Source organism: Varanus komodoensis, unplaced genomic scaffold (assembly GCF_004798865.1).
Source record: "Varanus komodoensis strain SLA01 unplaced genomic scaffold, ASM479886v1 scaffold107, whole genome shotgun sequence".
NCBI classification, from domain to species: Eukaryota; Metazoa; Chordata; class Lepidosauria; order Squamata; family Varanidae; genus Varanus; species Varanus komodoensis.
In genome coordinates, this window is record NW_025335305.1 from 919,233 (window position 1) to 934,299 (window position 15,067).

Here is a 15,067-nt window from a genome sequence, read left to right on the forward strand (position 1 = left end):
TGGCATTCATGAAATGTTTCGGATGGCTTATTTCAGCATTCCTAAGTATTGGCTCTGCTAACTGAGGCTAATGGAAGCTGAATGGAGCAAACCAGAGTGAGGAAAGCTGTTCTACCTCAAATGAGCAGATGAGGTTCCCAACTCCTCCCAGGCAAAACTAGAAGCTTGTCAAGATGAGGTATCTGCTTCCATATTCTTTGCAGGATTAAGATTGGATCTCAAAAAAAAGTACCCCCCTTCCTATCTTTCTGTACTTCCTGCTACATAAACTCTGAACATGGCATTTTGTTGTTGTTGTTAATCAGGAAGTCGTGTCCGACCCATCGCGACCCCATGGACAACATTCCTCCAGGCCTTCCTGTCCTCCACCGTCCCCCGGAGTCCACTCAAGCTCACGCCAACTGCTTCAGGGACTCCATCCAGCCACCTCATCCTCTGCCGTCCCCTTCTTCTTCTGCCATCTATTGTTCCCAGCATTAGAGTCTTCTCCAGGGAGTCCTTCCTTCTCATTAGGTGGCCAAAGTATTTGAGTTTCATCTTCAGGATCTGGCCTTCTAAAGAGCAGTCAAGGTTGATCTCCTCTAGGACTGACCGGTTTGATCGCCTTACGGTCCAAGGGACTCGCAGGAGTCTCCTCCAGCACCGCAATTCAAAGGCCTCAATCCTTCGGCGCTCAGCCTTCCTTATGGTCCAGCTTTCACAGCCATACATTGCAACTGGGAAAACCAGAGCCTTGGCATAGTGGAACACAATAGTGGAACAAATTGTAACAACTGCCTTGGAGAGCAACTGCGCTTTGGTTCTCTATTCCAAAGAAATGCCACATTTTCTCCTTCCCTAAAAAAACCTGTGCAGGGAGTTGGAAAGCAAAGGATGAAAATGGGAAGGTGATGCTCTCATCTAACCCACCTGCAAATGGCTGAGAGTGAGGAAGGGAAGCACATAATAAAACATCTTTGAGAAAAGCTCAGTACCATCCAGTGACAAAAGTGCATAATTGCACAGGTGTGCTTTCATCTTGGAATGAACGGAAATGGAACCAAAGCGGTTCCAGTGGTTCCTAAAGGAATGTAGAAAACCACAAGTGGGATATATTTTTGCGTTACTCATGCGTGTGCCCAGTTTCTTCAGTAGCAACAGCAGCAAGAAAAGGCAGCTGGTAAAAAAAGGAATGCAATATGAATGAAAACACAGATGAAACACAGTTTGAAATAATAAAGGCTAAGGAGGTTTTTAATAACAAAAAGCATAGAAAAATAGATTTTTATAGCCTGTGCTTGAACTATCTGAAACCACAGAAACTTTTAACCAACTTGGTAATCTGTTAGTAAGATTTTTTTTTAAAAATGGGAGTAGTTGGCAATTACTGAGAAAGGTTTTGAGGGGTGTCTGTGGTATCACACTGCCTACCCCTGCGATTGTGTGAAGTTGGTATGGTCTCAAATGCTGGCTTTCCCCTGGAAGCCACAAAAGCCCCTTAAGTTCAATAATTTTGTAAAGACTGGACAACACTTTACAAAAGAATAAGAACATTTTGGGGGAAACGACACCTGTATTCTCAGGAATTCGTGGGTTTGTTTAACTACTAAAACATGTTTATACCATCTTCCATTCTATTTGGATTCCAGGGAGATATGAAGCATAAGATTAATGACAGAACAGAATAACAGTGACAGAATGGCTGATAACATCTTTAAAATCAGGCGCACATTAAAATGTTTGGCTAAATATATGTATTATTGCCCTGGGGTGGAACGAATGCAAAACCGCTGCCAGGCAACACCTCCTGCCCCCAGGTAATGACTATAGCACTTGTGGGATTGTGCCTGTGCGGAACAGTGGTCTGAATGTTTGAACCCCAGGAGATCTGGGTTTAGTTTCCATTCAGCCAAGACATTCACTAGCTGGGTTTCACCTTGCCCCTGACTCTCAGCCTCACCTGCCTCACAGCAGAATATAGAGTTAAAAGAACATATGTGGTCCCTTGGCCTCCAGGGAGAAAAGATGGGATACACATATAATACAAACATTATTGGTGTCAAAATGATGTGGTTAGGCTCAGATCCTCTGAACCTTGACAGGTGTGTGTGTGTATGTAAAGGATGAGGGAATGCGGCAGCAAAATGTCTGGTGTTGGTATGGGTGGGGGTGAGTCCCAAGCCGTTTAGGATTTTAGCAGGAAGCACCAGCACTTTGAATTGGATGTGGAAGCAAGCAAGCAAGCAGCCAATGAAGCCCCTTTCAAGATGGTGTCACATGCACAAACCAGGCAAGATTCTGCAGTAATCGGAGCCTCCAAGTTGTCTTCCAGGCAGCTCCATGCAGAACGTCTTGCTGCCTTCCAGGTGGGAGGGCACGAGGGCGGTGGCAGACAAACCTGTGTGGAAGGATCCTGCATTACTCATAATGTATTTTGCTTGCTCCTTCTTGGGAGTAAGAGAAAGGTAAGAGCTTCCCCGCACATGGGTGCTAGTTGTCTCCATCTCCAGAGCCGACGTTCATCTTCATTTGCAAGCTGAAGAACGATCATTGTCTGGAGATGCATCCGTGGTCACGTGCCGGCACGACTAAATGCCGAGGCGCACAGAATGCTGTTGGTTTTCCCACCAAAGTGGTACCTATTTATCTACTTGCGCTTGCCTGCTTTTCAATTGTTAGGTAGGTAGCAGCTGGGGCAAGGCAGTGGGCGCTCACCCTGACGTGGAGATTCGAACTGCCGACCTTCCGATCAACAGCCCAGCAGCTCCACAGTTTAACCTGCTGCGATTCCTCGCTCTAGGGAACAGAGGGGTCCCCGACATGCTCCAGGTCGTGCAAGCATTAAGTGGGGGCTTGGAACGAAAGCAAAGCAATGCTGAGTGACTCGATCACAGAGGGCAGCTTTCTTGATCCTGGTGCCTTCTGGAGGATTGGACCACAAGCACCAGCATTCCCAATCAAGGGCTGATAGGATATGGAGTCCTATACATCGAGAGGGGAGGGGGGGCAAGCAAAATGTCAAACCGAGTGGTATAAGGTTGCAAGCAAGCAAAAGGAATGGGATCCATAAAGGGAGGAAGAGCAGGAAAATGTTTAAGATGAAGGCAGCTGTGAAACTTTAAACCAAAGGTTAGTCATTAAAAGCTAGTCTCAGCTCAACCCACCTCACAGGGTTGTTGTGAAGATATGAGCAAATGGAGGAGTTTGGTCTTATGTACAGTGCCTTGAGTTCCTTTAAAGGAAAAATGACGAGCAAATAAATAAATAAAAAGGTGCCGTATTTGTTATTGTTAGATCCCACTTTTTCCTCCAAGGGGGGTAGTGTTACATGGTCCCCTTCCTCCTCTCCATTTTATCCATCCTACAACCCCGAGAGTCAGTGAGAGGCCCAGTCACCCCTGCGCCTCATGGCTGAGTGGGGACTAGAACCCGGATCACCCGAGTCCCGGCCTGACACTCACGCCACTAAGCCACGCGGGCTCCTCGGCCGGGCACTGAGGCCCTCTGCCACCTCCGCAGCTGCAGTGACCAGGGCTGGTTTGGGTGCTCCCACCACCAGAGGCGGGACAGCAAGCGACCCTCCCTGCTTCCCACCTCCTTCCCATGCCTCCCCGCCCCTCACTGAGAGCCAAGCCTCCCCTTTCCTGTGCCCCCCAGCCCCACATTGCCACTGGCACAGTTTTTCTGCTTTTGTTAGAAAGCCATTTTGACTGTAAGAAGCAGTCTGCGCCGCTCCACGGAGAGATGGCCAGGCTGACTGCCTGGCTGAGAGGGGTTCTTCCTTCAGTGCGGGGCGCCCCATGGGAGCCGGTGTCCCCCCATCACCCGCAGGATGGGCAGTCTTGGGGACACCGTGCCCCACAACACGTGGAGGCAGGGCTTGCAGAGGCAGGCATTGCCCCCTGGGCCTGTCACACCCACCCTGCTTTATGGCCTGCATGGCTCCTGCAAAGGGCCACCCACCCACTCACCTTTCAGGTCACCCTGAGTTCCCGGCAGGCAGGCTTGGGTGGTCTGGGAGCAGTCCTCTGGGCAGCATCTGCTGCAGTGGAGCATGCGGCTGCTACAGCTCTCCCCAGTGCCCAGGAAGCTCCAGAAAGCCCTGCCGGCTCCGGTCCCCCCTGTGGAGGGTGCAGCCGGCATGGCTCTCAGCACCCACCAGCAGCACACAAGGGGCACCCAAGGGCCCCCCTTCTGCCGGCAGCCTCTGATTTGCCGCTCCTCCCACCTAATGCAGGAACTTCGTGGGAGGCCCCAGCAGCGGCCGGCTCAGAAGTCCGGCAGCCCATTGCTGCAATCCTTGTGGAGGCTGCCACTTGCGTTTCCGGGAGAGACAATCTGGGTTCCCATCATTCCTGTTCAAAGGAGAGACAGTGGTTTAATTTCTGGATGAGCAGCCATGTTGACCTCTTACAGCCAAAGCAGCAAAGGGTACTCTAATGGCTAACAAATTTATCGAGGCTTCGGTTAAAACTCTTTGGTATTAACTCTTCGTTAAAACGCTCGTCCAAAACTCACGAGCCACCTTCCACAAAACCTCCCAGATACACTGCTGGGGTCTCATCGCAACCCAGGGCAGAGCATACGCTGCCCCTTCGTGTCTGTATCATTCCTTTCTTCTTATGACTGCCGACTGTCAGAGGAGTCGACTGTCACGTGAGTCAATGCAGCAGTGAGAAAAGCTCTTGAGCAAAATCCCTCTCTTACAAAACAAGGCGAGAGAGATAAGGGCTGAAAGAGCCGCCAGAGGCGAGGTGGGACAGCTGTGAGCATTTTGCTCCTGTCACCTGACGTTTTTCATGGCCAATGGGGATTGGGGCCCAGATCTCCTGGGTCCCTAGTCTAGCTCTTTAACCTCCTTTCTGCACTGGCCCTCTGAAGAAGCCACCCAATTTTCTCTCTAGATAGCACAGAATGCAAAAAAAGTTAGGCAAACTCTTTGTTACGTAACATGGTCCGGCTAAAGGACATTCCACCCACAGCGTGCTCTAGTCCTGGGGCATGTGCCCTTAGACACCATTCCTGCCCCCCTCCCAGGCTCCGCCCCCCCCCAAATGATTTTCATTTTATTTTTGGACAATGAATTCAACAGAATGTTTTTGCATTTTTTAACCCAGAGGGGCCTCCTCACCACTGCCACCTTGTACCTAGCTTCCTTCCTCTTTGTGACCACCTTTCAGGTACTTGTAGAAAGCTATCATGTCCCTGCTGAGTCTTCTCTTCTCAAGGCTGAACATACCCAGTTCTTCCAGTCTCTCCTCAAAGGGCCTTGTTTCCAAACCCTGGATCATCTTTGTTGCCCTCCTCTGAAACTTTTCCAAGTTTTTTGGCACCTTTCTTAAAAGTTGGTGCCTACAACTGGACACAGTACTCCAGATGAGGTCTTAGTGGTGAGAATAGGGGCACTAGTACTTTTTGTGATTTGGAAGTAATATTCCTATCAATGCACCCCAAAATATCATTTGCCCCTTTTGCGGCTGCATTGCATTGTTGGCTCATTTTTAGTCTGTTGTCCTCAGTAACTCCAAGGTCTTTTTCTTTTGCAATACCATTGAGCCAATTATCCCCCATCTTCTGTTGCTGCATCTGGCTAGTAGTGGCATCGTAAGAAAAGTCTCAGAAGAATTTTAACGGCCAGGAAAGCTGATATGGAAAAAGGGTATTCTGTGAATGGCTTTAAAGGCTGAAAGGCTCCCTGAATTGAGCTCAGAATTAAACCAAATTTAGGACATTCAGGACTGATGAGGTCTGTCCCAGGGAGTCATCTCAGTTAGAAGGTGACCTGTATTTTGAACCAGTTGAAACTTCCAAGAAGTCCTCTAGGTCAGCCCTTTGTCCAATGCATTGCAGCCGTCTAAATGGGACATAAGCAGAGCATGGATCACAGCTGCAAGTTTCTCTTTGGTAGGAGAAGTCAAAATATACGAAAGATTGGCTGGGGGATGCTGGGTGTTGTAGTCCAGCACACCTGGAGCATGACAGGTTGAGTGAGCCTGGTCCAAATCAACAGGATGCACTATTATCCCCTGCCCATGTGGGTACAAGATGGCGGGCCCAAAGCCCTAGCTTTCAGTTCACTGACCCTGGGGCTGCCCCTCATTCCTTCAGACTTTTACCTGGCATGGTCATTTGCCTCCATGGGGAAACCTCTCTAGCCTCATTGCCGCATTCATGAGGAAAGACACCATCTTAAGGGCTTACTCACTGCAGGTTCTTTAGATGAAGCGCAAGCCTAGACTTCCTCCTGGCCTCACAGCCCTCCCCAGTGCTTTCGTCAGACTATCACTATAGCTTATTACTGCCTTTTGTTTCCTGTATGTTCATTCATTCATTCATATAAATCTTCAGGTGTCCCTCTGTCTTTAAAAAGAAAACACAAGCCATGTTAAAATAGTTGCAGAGCTGCTCCAGAGAAGGCAGAGGGAGGTGGGCCTGACACATCTCAGGTTATCGCTGCGGGTTATGCTTCCCCCTCTCTCAGAGTTCAGCCATGGAAAGGAAAAGCACGACCGGGCTAAATGAAGGGGGGGGGGTGTCCAAACTGGCCCCAGAGAATTCTAGTAATGCCACCCATGTGTTCTACCTCATGGAGAACAGACTTCCTCTGAAGGCAGCCTTCAGTTGGCGAGCCCAGGTTGGAGTCACGCTAAGGAAGGCAGCAGAAGCCTTGAAGCTGCCCAAGGCTTGAAGACCGGCATGCAGGACTGGCCAGGCACCCACAGGTCACCTGGCCACAGACTTCCATCGCCCTTGCTACACCATGACTAATAATCAGGAACCTGGGCGTTGTAGTCCAAAACATCTGGAGGGGCCCGGGTTTGGAAAGTTGGCATAGACAGATGCTAACAGCAAGAAAACTGAGCCTAGGTATTTACACCCACCTGTGGCTTTACATTTTCCCAGCCAAGAGACCAGGCCGATGTACTTCTGGGTGCTGAGCGACCTTACCTGAAAGAACTATGTTGCAAATGTGGCCTTTATCTACTAGCAGGTCGGTCCCTACAGTGTTTTTCAGTTCAAGAAAGGAGCTGCCAATGGTCTTGGAGTGATCCTGTTCCCTGTTCCAGCCAGGTAGTTCTTCCCTTTTCTCACATGCTCTGTTTCATTCCCCGCCATCCCTGGAATGGTCAGTAAGCCCTGCAGAGTCACTGAGCATGCTCAGTCCTTCTGTGCGGAATGTAAGGGTGGTTTTCCCCCCCCCATAGGGTTCTTCTCTCCCCCAATCCCCCAAAAATGTTTTGAACTTCTGCAAACCTTGGGGTTCTCTCCATACTGGGGAACCTTGTTCACCTCTGGATGGTGCCATTTTGGCTATAAGAGGATCCACACTGGGCAAATGAGTTTTCCTTTAATACAAAGGATGATTATCAGGTCTTGCCCATTTGTTCCTCTTCTTCCTTTTCCTAGGTCCGAAGAAGATCCAGAACAAGCCAAGGAGCAAGCAGGAAGTGACCCCTACCATCTTGTTGTCTATTAAGGGCGCCGAGAGAGCCCACGAATCTCTGCTCCCTTCCTCCCACCTCTTTTCTTGTCCACTCCAGCTCTTTTCCAGAAATGAGGAGCTTAAGGAGGATGAAGAACATAAGGAAGGCTCACAAAGCTGAATGCATCTGTGGAGGCAGGGTCAACCCTACAATTAGACAGAGAGGGACAACCACCTTGGGTAGTGGATACTGGGAAGTGGTGGCAGCAGACTCCGTTCCCTCTTCCTGAATCCACCTCCCTTGAAAGACAGAGTTGTGTGTCACCCATGGCTTGTCCTGTCCCCCCAAATTAGCCTGCTGCCTCTGGGTGTGATGGAGGGAGCTGCCCCATGGCCAGCAGTGAAGTAAGACATGACTGCAGAAAGAGGTGTCAACCTTAATTTGGCCCCACAAACATGGTTGAAGCCACAGGGGTTCAAAGCCAGACTTTTAGGGACTCAAACTCTTGGGCCTGGATGAAAAACCTCTATTTCCACTTTTTTCCCCACACTGGATTGTTTTAAATCTCAAACTCTTTCTGTTCTGGATATGGAGAAAATTGTGATTTGGAGAGGTTACTGGCACAGGCTGTGTGCATTTCCTGGAGAGTAAGCCCAGTAAATGCCAGGAGATTTTTCTGCCCGGACATGCCTAGTGAAACGAAGTTGGGTTTCTGATGGATCACTTGAGTTGGCCCTCCCTCCCTTGCATTTGGCCTCTCCTACATGATGTTGGGCCACCTGCACTAAAATGCAGATGGAAGAGTGAACCTAAAACCTTGAAGAATAGCAACTCTTGCGATGTATAGTAACATTTTTTTAAAAGTAAGACTCCCACACACCAACAGGATGATACTGATTTATGAAGTCCAGGTACCAAAAATACAAACCACCCCCAATAAACAGAGGCAGCTGGAGTATTTCTCTCCCTTCACCATTTCTTCCTAGCAGATGTGGAGCTTAAATGTGGAGGAAGACAATTCTCCCTCTGCGGTTTTGCTTTTCACCAGATTTGGACATTTCCCCTGGTGTGGCTATTCGGCACCTGCTTCTGCTCAGCCAGATGCATCAGAAAGTCCCATTCCTTTTAAAGCTGAATCTTGTGAAAACAGGCACACTTACTTGAAAATCAGCTTCACTGAACTCACAAGGACACACTTCCTGATTTACACAAATTGGGTCTGGTTGTGCACTTGATAGCAAGGGATGTCTCACATCTTCTCTGGGGTGTTGTCACACTCAGCCATGTGAGACTTCTCAAACGCAGATTGCAAAATTATTTTCAGTTCTGTTTTCTGCGCACACACGGCTGTAATAAGCCTTTATTATGAAAAATGGGCAGAAGAAACATGGAACCCTGACAATTGTATGTGAGCAAGTATACATAAGCCGCAAGATATATTTAACTCACTGAAAATTTGGGGGCAGCAAATAAAGACAAGGTGTGAGGCTTCATTAAGGATGTGGGAGAAATTCAACCCTTTCAGTGGAAGGAGTGACCCCTGGCTTCCTGCATTTCTTGCTCTGCATTGCCCCTAGACAGCCGTTCCTGGTCTTCTAGCTACAGCTTTCCAGCAGGAATGGGAAGGAGACTGGAATGCTGTCAGGATAGTTAGCCTGGTGGCCTCAGTCCCCTCCCCTCCCTCCCCCTGGAAAGCCAATTCCCAACCTTGGAGAGGGCAGCCAGCATGTTTCTTCACTCACTCTATGTGACTTTACCCAATTCTGCACTTTTTGAACCAATATGTGAACCAAAATTCAGTTATCCTTCAGAATTTACATAAATCTGCATTTTGCATCATAATCCCCAGATTTAAAAAGGTGAGCAAAAATATTTACGTTAGGGAAATGCACATGTACTCATGACATTGACATTAAAATGCATTATATTAGGAAAATTGCTCTGAAAAGGGACACCTTATGCAAAATGCATGTATAAGGAGAATTTTGCAAACACATGAGGAAAACATTCTCAGAGTTTGGAAGGACCAAATTTAAGATGGGAAAAATTCGGAGCTGAAAGAAACCAGAATTAGCAGATTCATCTAACCATGTTAGCCATGCCAAATTCATACCTCCATTTGCTTCCTTCTTTTTAAATTAGCCTTGAACTGGAGATCCTTTTGCCAAGAGGACAAGAGGGGTGTATGCACCCCCAGCTTGAAACCACCCAGGGGATGCCAAGCTCCTGTCGCCCACCACTCAATGCAGTAAATCCGACAGTGCCGGCTGACACAGGGGTCAGTCTGCAAGAGGGGACTTTGCCCAAAGGTTCCTCCAGTCTGGAACCAGTCCTGAAAAAGTACATGAGCAAAGTCCAGGGTTTACCCCTCAGGAGCCAGAGGAATCAGTACCTTACCTCTCACCTCTGTAAAGTTGGCCTCCCGTTCTGTAACCATTCATCCTGCAGACAAATTCACATATTACACTAAACCGGCCTTGTTGTCTAAAAGATCTCAGGGTGGTGGGAACGGCTGCTGCTTCTTCTTTTGTTGTGATTATTCAGATCTATCTTGCTGATGTGCCAACTCTTACATGATTCTGATACAAGAGGAAGGGCAACAGCAGAGGCTGCAAGTTCAGGGACTGAGGCCAGGGCCTTTCTCCTCTGGAGGCAGAATCTGTATGTATTGGCAAATTGGGGCCTGCAGCAAGCACAAAAGTGATCTTCGCCCCCTACAGGCCCCACAATCGCACCCTTCCCTGGTATGAAATTTATTTAGGGTCCTATCACCCCTGCTGCAGGTGCATGGAGGCTTATCAACACCAAATGGCAGGTGACAAGTGAAACCAGGGAGAGCAGGTACACTGGTACCTTTGTGAGAACATTTACAGTTTATTCAGGTGAACAGGTAGGACGTGGCTTGTAGGCAGCCCCCAAAGGGACTACAAAGATGGAATTTGTACCAGATGCTTCTATAACCTTATGGGAGAAGTGGGGGATCTGGTTACACAGTTTGCTCAGAGGCACACTAGGATAAAAACAATAGGACTAATTGGGGTTAGGACAACACGATAGAAAAAGATCCTTCAGGACAGGCAAGCCATTAGCTCTAAGAGTGCAGATTTAGTGCCACTGAGAGGGAGGGGAGGAGGTTGGGCTCCAGCCAGCATCAACCTCAGGTGGCCTCAGGCCCCCTTTCCTCGGCCTTGGCATGCTCCCTTTTTCCTGCTCTGAGGACCAGTTGTGAGCTCTTTCTCTCTCACACACCTGTGTGTGTGTGTGTGTGTGTGTGTAAGACCAGTGCAGTTTTTTCTGCACTGGCTGCGAGGGTGTGTGGCAAGGAATTAGCTTTGAGCGATCCCACGGTCTTGGAGGTAGGGCTGGGTAAATCTGATGGATTCCCAGGTAAATTTGGGATGCCACAGGACTGTGCCTTATTGAAAGCAATGTATTAACCTCTTAACAAGCTCTGTGAAGAAAATTCAAATTCAGCATGTACTATCTAACCTACCCACAGACCCACGAGGGACTGTCCGCGTGTTCCTTTATGTGTAAAGAGTGGACTTGTCTAGAAGGGCCCCTCCTCCAAAAGCTGCTCTCCCCCCTCCCCTTACTCAAGGCGAGGAGTTATTTTTGGCTTGAGGACTGGTGTCTGTATATGGGGAGGCACAACTGCAAAGGGAGAAGAGAAGAGGGACGTGAAATGAGTTTTTTGAGTATCCCTGTTGAGGTCTTCCAAATCTTCAACCAGACTGTTCAAAAATCGCAGTGTTTAAAAATCCCAGTTAGGCACTTTTTACCTGAGCTGTCTCAAGGGTGAAGGACAGGATGGCTCCCTCCTGCACTCCTGGAGCACCGATGGAGCTGGCAGTTTAACGTCTCCGCAATGCTCCTGATGGGATGGGGCTCTGAAGGCAGGAGGGCTGCTCAAAGGCAGGCTGTGTGGCCCTCCCAGTTCTTCCTCCAACATGTTGCTCTCGGCCCCCAGCATCTGCCCTGAAGGGACTGGTTCTTTTCCTAGCAGGAGCATGGGCCCCGCCGCCTCAAGACTATTCGTTTGGTGGCAAAAGAGTGAAGTTGCTTTTCTGCTGATTCTTGATGGTGATCAGCTGATGCATGCTGGGAAAACACTGAAAACAAGCCATTTGTAGCCATTGCAGCAGTGATGCTGGGGTTGGGGACCCCATGGGGGGCCATGGGGTTGGTTGCATGCAGCCCATGGGGTGCATGTCGCCCTTCACTACTTTAAGGGGCTGGGGGTTTTGGCACCAGGCACCAGACCATATTTATTGATCTCTTGATCACACTTTTCACCACCGCCCCCCAAGAATCAACAATCTCTCTCTCTCGATGGCATTCTCCACAAATCAAAACAATACCAACCCCGGTTATCAGTCCTGATAATGCTGGGTTGGCATTATGCTTTTTTAGCTGGGTAAAAAAAATAGACGTAAGGAACAGAACGGCCCATTCTGAAGGGTACCGCCTTCTGTTCATTTTAAAGAGCACATTTTATGGTAGGTCTCCCCTTCGAGGTAGACTGTGCCTGCTTGTGCCCCCAGTTCTTGTTGTGGGCCAACACATTTGGAAAACACCAGCTAAAAGGAATTTGTACTGGAGTTTGTTAGGTTTGTAAGGGAGGAGGATCAGCAGTATTACAGTGCCCCTCCCAAACATCTGTAAGTCAGTCTCACAGAACAGGAGTGGCTCAAAACCCTGCTTTAATGGCTTCACACCTTGTATTCTGACAATTGAACAGGGAGGATGAAATGCTCACGGCACCAGCAAAATCCAAGCCAAGTGGATGCCTTCCTATGCTTGGCCGTTCCATCTCCCTTCCCCTACCAGCCAGCTTCTGAACTGGGGAATTCTGGCCCTTTTTCTGTCTGAGCTATTCCCAGAGGAGCCGCCATTTCCCCCACCCCAGCTGCCTGGGGGATGTGCCTCATGAGCCCAGTGATGCAGAATACTCCTTGGGCTAGGTGTGAGCCCACATCCTCTCTGACTGTGGTGGGCACCACCCATCTTGGTTTCCATCTTACTAAATCTCAGCCGGTTTTCAAAGGGCTCAGAGTTCTTTCCATCTTTCCCTCCTCCCTCCCTTTTGTTCTTCCCTGCTCTCTCCCACCACAACTACTGTGAGTATTGAGAACAAGCCGTCACACTTACTATTTCCCCATTACACCTAACGTAGAGGCTTTTGTGGAGACGCTGCTCTCGCGCATTCCTTCTTCGATCCAGCTTGGTGTTCTCCAAATGGGTTGGTCCACAAGGCTGTCAACGCTGCCTTTGGGGTCCGTGCATGAAGAATTTTCCATTTTTGGTCCGTGTGCTTCACTGTGTGCATGCATGCATACATATGGGTCTGCATGAATGCAGATATGTGAGTGAGTGTGAGCTTAAAAAGAGTGAGTAAGGGGAGAAATGACGGGGGTTTAAAATCATGCATGGTGTGGAGAAAGTGGAGAGGGAGACGTTTTTCTTTCTTTCCCGTAGCACTTGAACCCGGGTCGTCCCATGTAGTGTTTGAGGGGAGGTTTAGGACAGATAAACAACTTTTACACTTTACATTTCACACGGCGTACCGTGAAATTGTGAGTTTTGCTGCCACGGGAAGTGGTAATGGCTGCCGATCTGGAAGGTCTTAAAAAGCAATTGAATAGATTCATGAGGGAGGAGGCATTCAGTGGCTACTAGCCTTGGCAAAGGCTCGTTGCAAAGGATGACACAGAAATGTTTTAATTAAAATTAAATTAAAATTAAATTAGCCTTGCTGGCTATGTGCTTCTGTGACCAGAAACGGTCTGCCTGCATGCCCCAGTTGCAGAAGAGCATGGAGAGGGGGAGCTCTTGCACCCCTCCTGCTTGAGGGATCCTGCGGGTGCCTGGTTTGCCACCATGTGTACAGAGTGCTGGATCGGATGGACCTTTGGTCCGATCCAGCATGGCTGTTCCTGTGTTTTTATGCCCTGCTGTGGACATGTGCACCTGTGCAGGTGTAGTCATCTCCAGTTAAAGCCAGGCCACACCTGATGGAAAGGGAAAGGACCATAGGAGTGGGGAGCAGAAGGCCTTTGAAGCTGAAGACCAGCCTTAGCACCTGGCAGCGAACTGGGCAGGAACGCAGGTCCCCTGGCCGCAGCCTTGCACACTGTAGCGAAAGCCATTTATTTTAAATGATCTTTAGGTCGCCTTTATTACATTATAGGGATCATTGCTAAATGCACTGATACATATAAATGGGCAGGCACCCATTTTGTGCAGGTGTGCTTGCCGTCTTTTGGGACGATGTGATTCCCCTCTTTGAGCATATGCAAATCATCACTTTAGCCTAAGAAGAGTAATTGAAGTGGTTGTCCCAAAAGGCAGGGGACATACCAGTCCTCCTTGTCCCATGTAACTCCCTCATAGTCAGAGCGAGAAATTTCATCTGGTCCACCATTTTAAGCAAATCAACCTAAATCACACTTCCAGGATGCCAATGCAGATTGGAACACACATTATTCTCACAGGGCACTTCACCCAATTTTTGAAATGCAAATATCTCTAAAAGTGGGATTTTTGAAATCGGCTCAAATTATAAACAAAACTGCACACATTAGGGGGCCTGAAATGCAAAAATTGTTTATGAAATGGATATACTTGGAAAGATTGCATAAAATATGCATTCATATGGCATGAAAATTTGCTAAGGGAAATTGGAGACCCCACCCACTTTCTGCGTGCAGGTTTGGGGGAAACAAAAAGCAGTTTTGTGGGGCTGAGGTGAATGTGTGGGGAGGGCTTGTGGATGGTTCCTGGTCTGTAGGCCACCAGTTCCCTATCTCTGTGGGTTACCAGTTCTCCATTGTACCTAATACCATAAAACGTTTTGAAGTCTAGAAGCTGCTAGACGAGTACTGAATATTCTCATTGAGACTGCCATGTCTCGGGGCAACCTTGTTTTCATGTCTCGTGGCACACGGAAACTTGGCAGGCAACTCTGTCCCTGTTACTGGCTCAAGCCCATGATGAGAGCAAGTTTAAAAAAAGACAAAAGTTGTGACTCCTATTGTCACTGCAGATCAGACACAAGAAACAGGATGCTCATTGCACCTCTCCCCTTGGCGGGGCACCTTGACAGCAGCTGTGAGACAGGATGGCAGGGTTCCGTCAGGAAAGACCCCTTTTGCCTTGAGCCTCAGCAGTTTATTGCAAGATCACTCAGGACCCCTGCAGTTACCTATGACAGCATGCTACCGGGTAGTGGATCTCACCGCCAACTACAAGCATTTAGAACATACACAGAGTGTTTTATGGATTCTGAGTCACATGGGCCCAGCAGCTGGGCAGTTGATGATAAAAGAAGGGGAACATAGTCAGAAGAAGGTGAGAGGTCTGCAGAGGGGGCTCAGTACAATGGCATTTGATTGCAGGATATTTACATAATGATCATTGAGGCACAGGGATTATTGTGGGTCTTGGCATGCAAATGAGGGTGATTGCAATGCTGTTGCAATGCTGGCAGCCTGCCCAGTTGATCAGCAAAGCCCTGGCAGTTTCTCTTAGCAAGCTATAAGATCCCTCTTCTTAAAGTAACAGCAAATGCTAAACTGTAACCTTACTTGGAATTCTGGTGCTTTCTGAGAAAGGGGTGTAGGCACTTTTATAACACAATAAGCAACCTTCTTCTGTCGGGATTT

General features: G+C 48.5%; 1 long non-coding RNA gene across 1 annotated transcript; it reads right to left on the reverse strand.

Annotated features, from left to right (window-relative positions):
• Positions 1-1,910: 1,910 nt before the first annotated feature.
• Positions 1,911-4,067, reverse strand: LOC123018024. The gene is made up of 3 exons (XR_006413708.1): positions 3,951-4,067; positions 3,144-3,211; positions 1,911-2,377 (listed from the first exon to the last, which is right to left on the reverse strand). It is a non-coding gene; the product is annotated as an uncharacterized LOC123018024 (long non-coding RNA).
• Between the last annotated feature and the right edge of the window lie 11,000 nt (positions 4,068-15,067).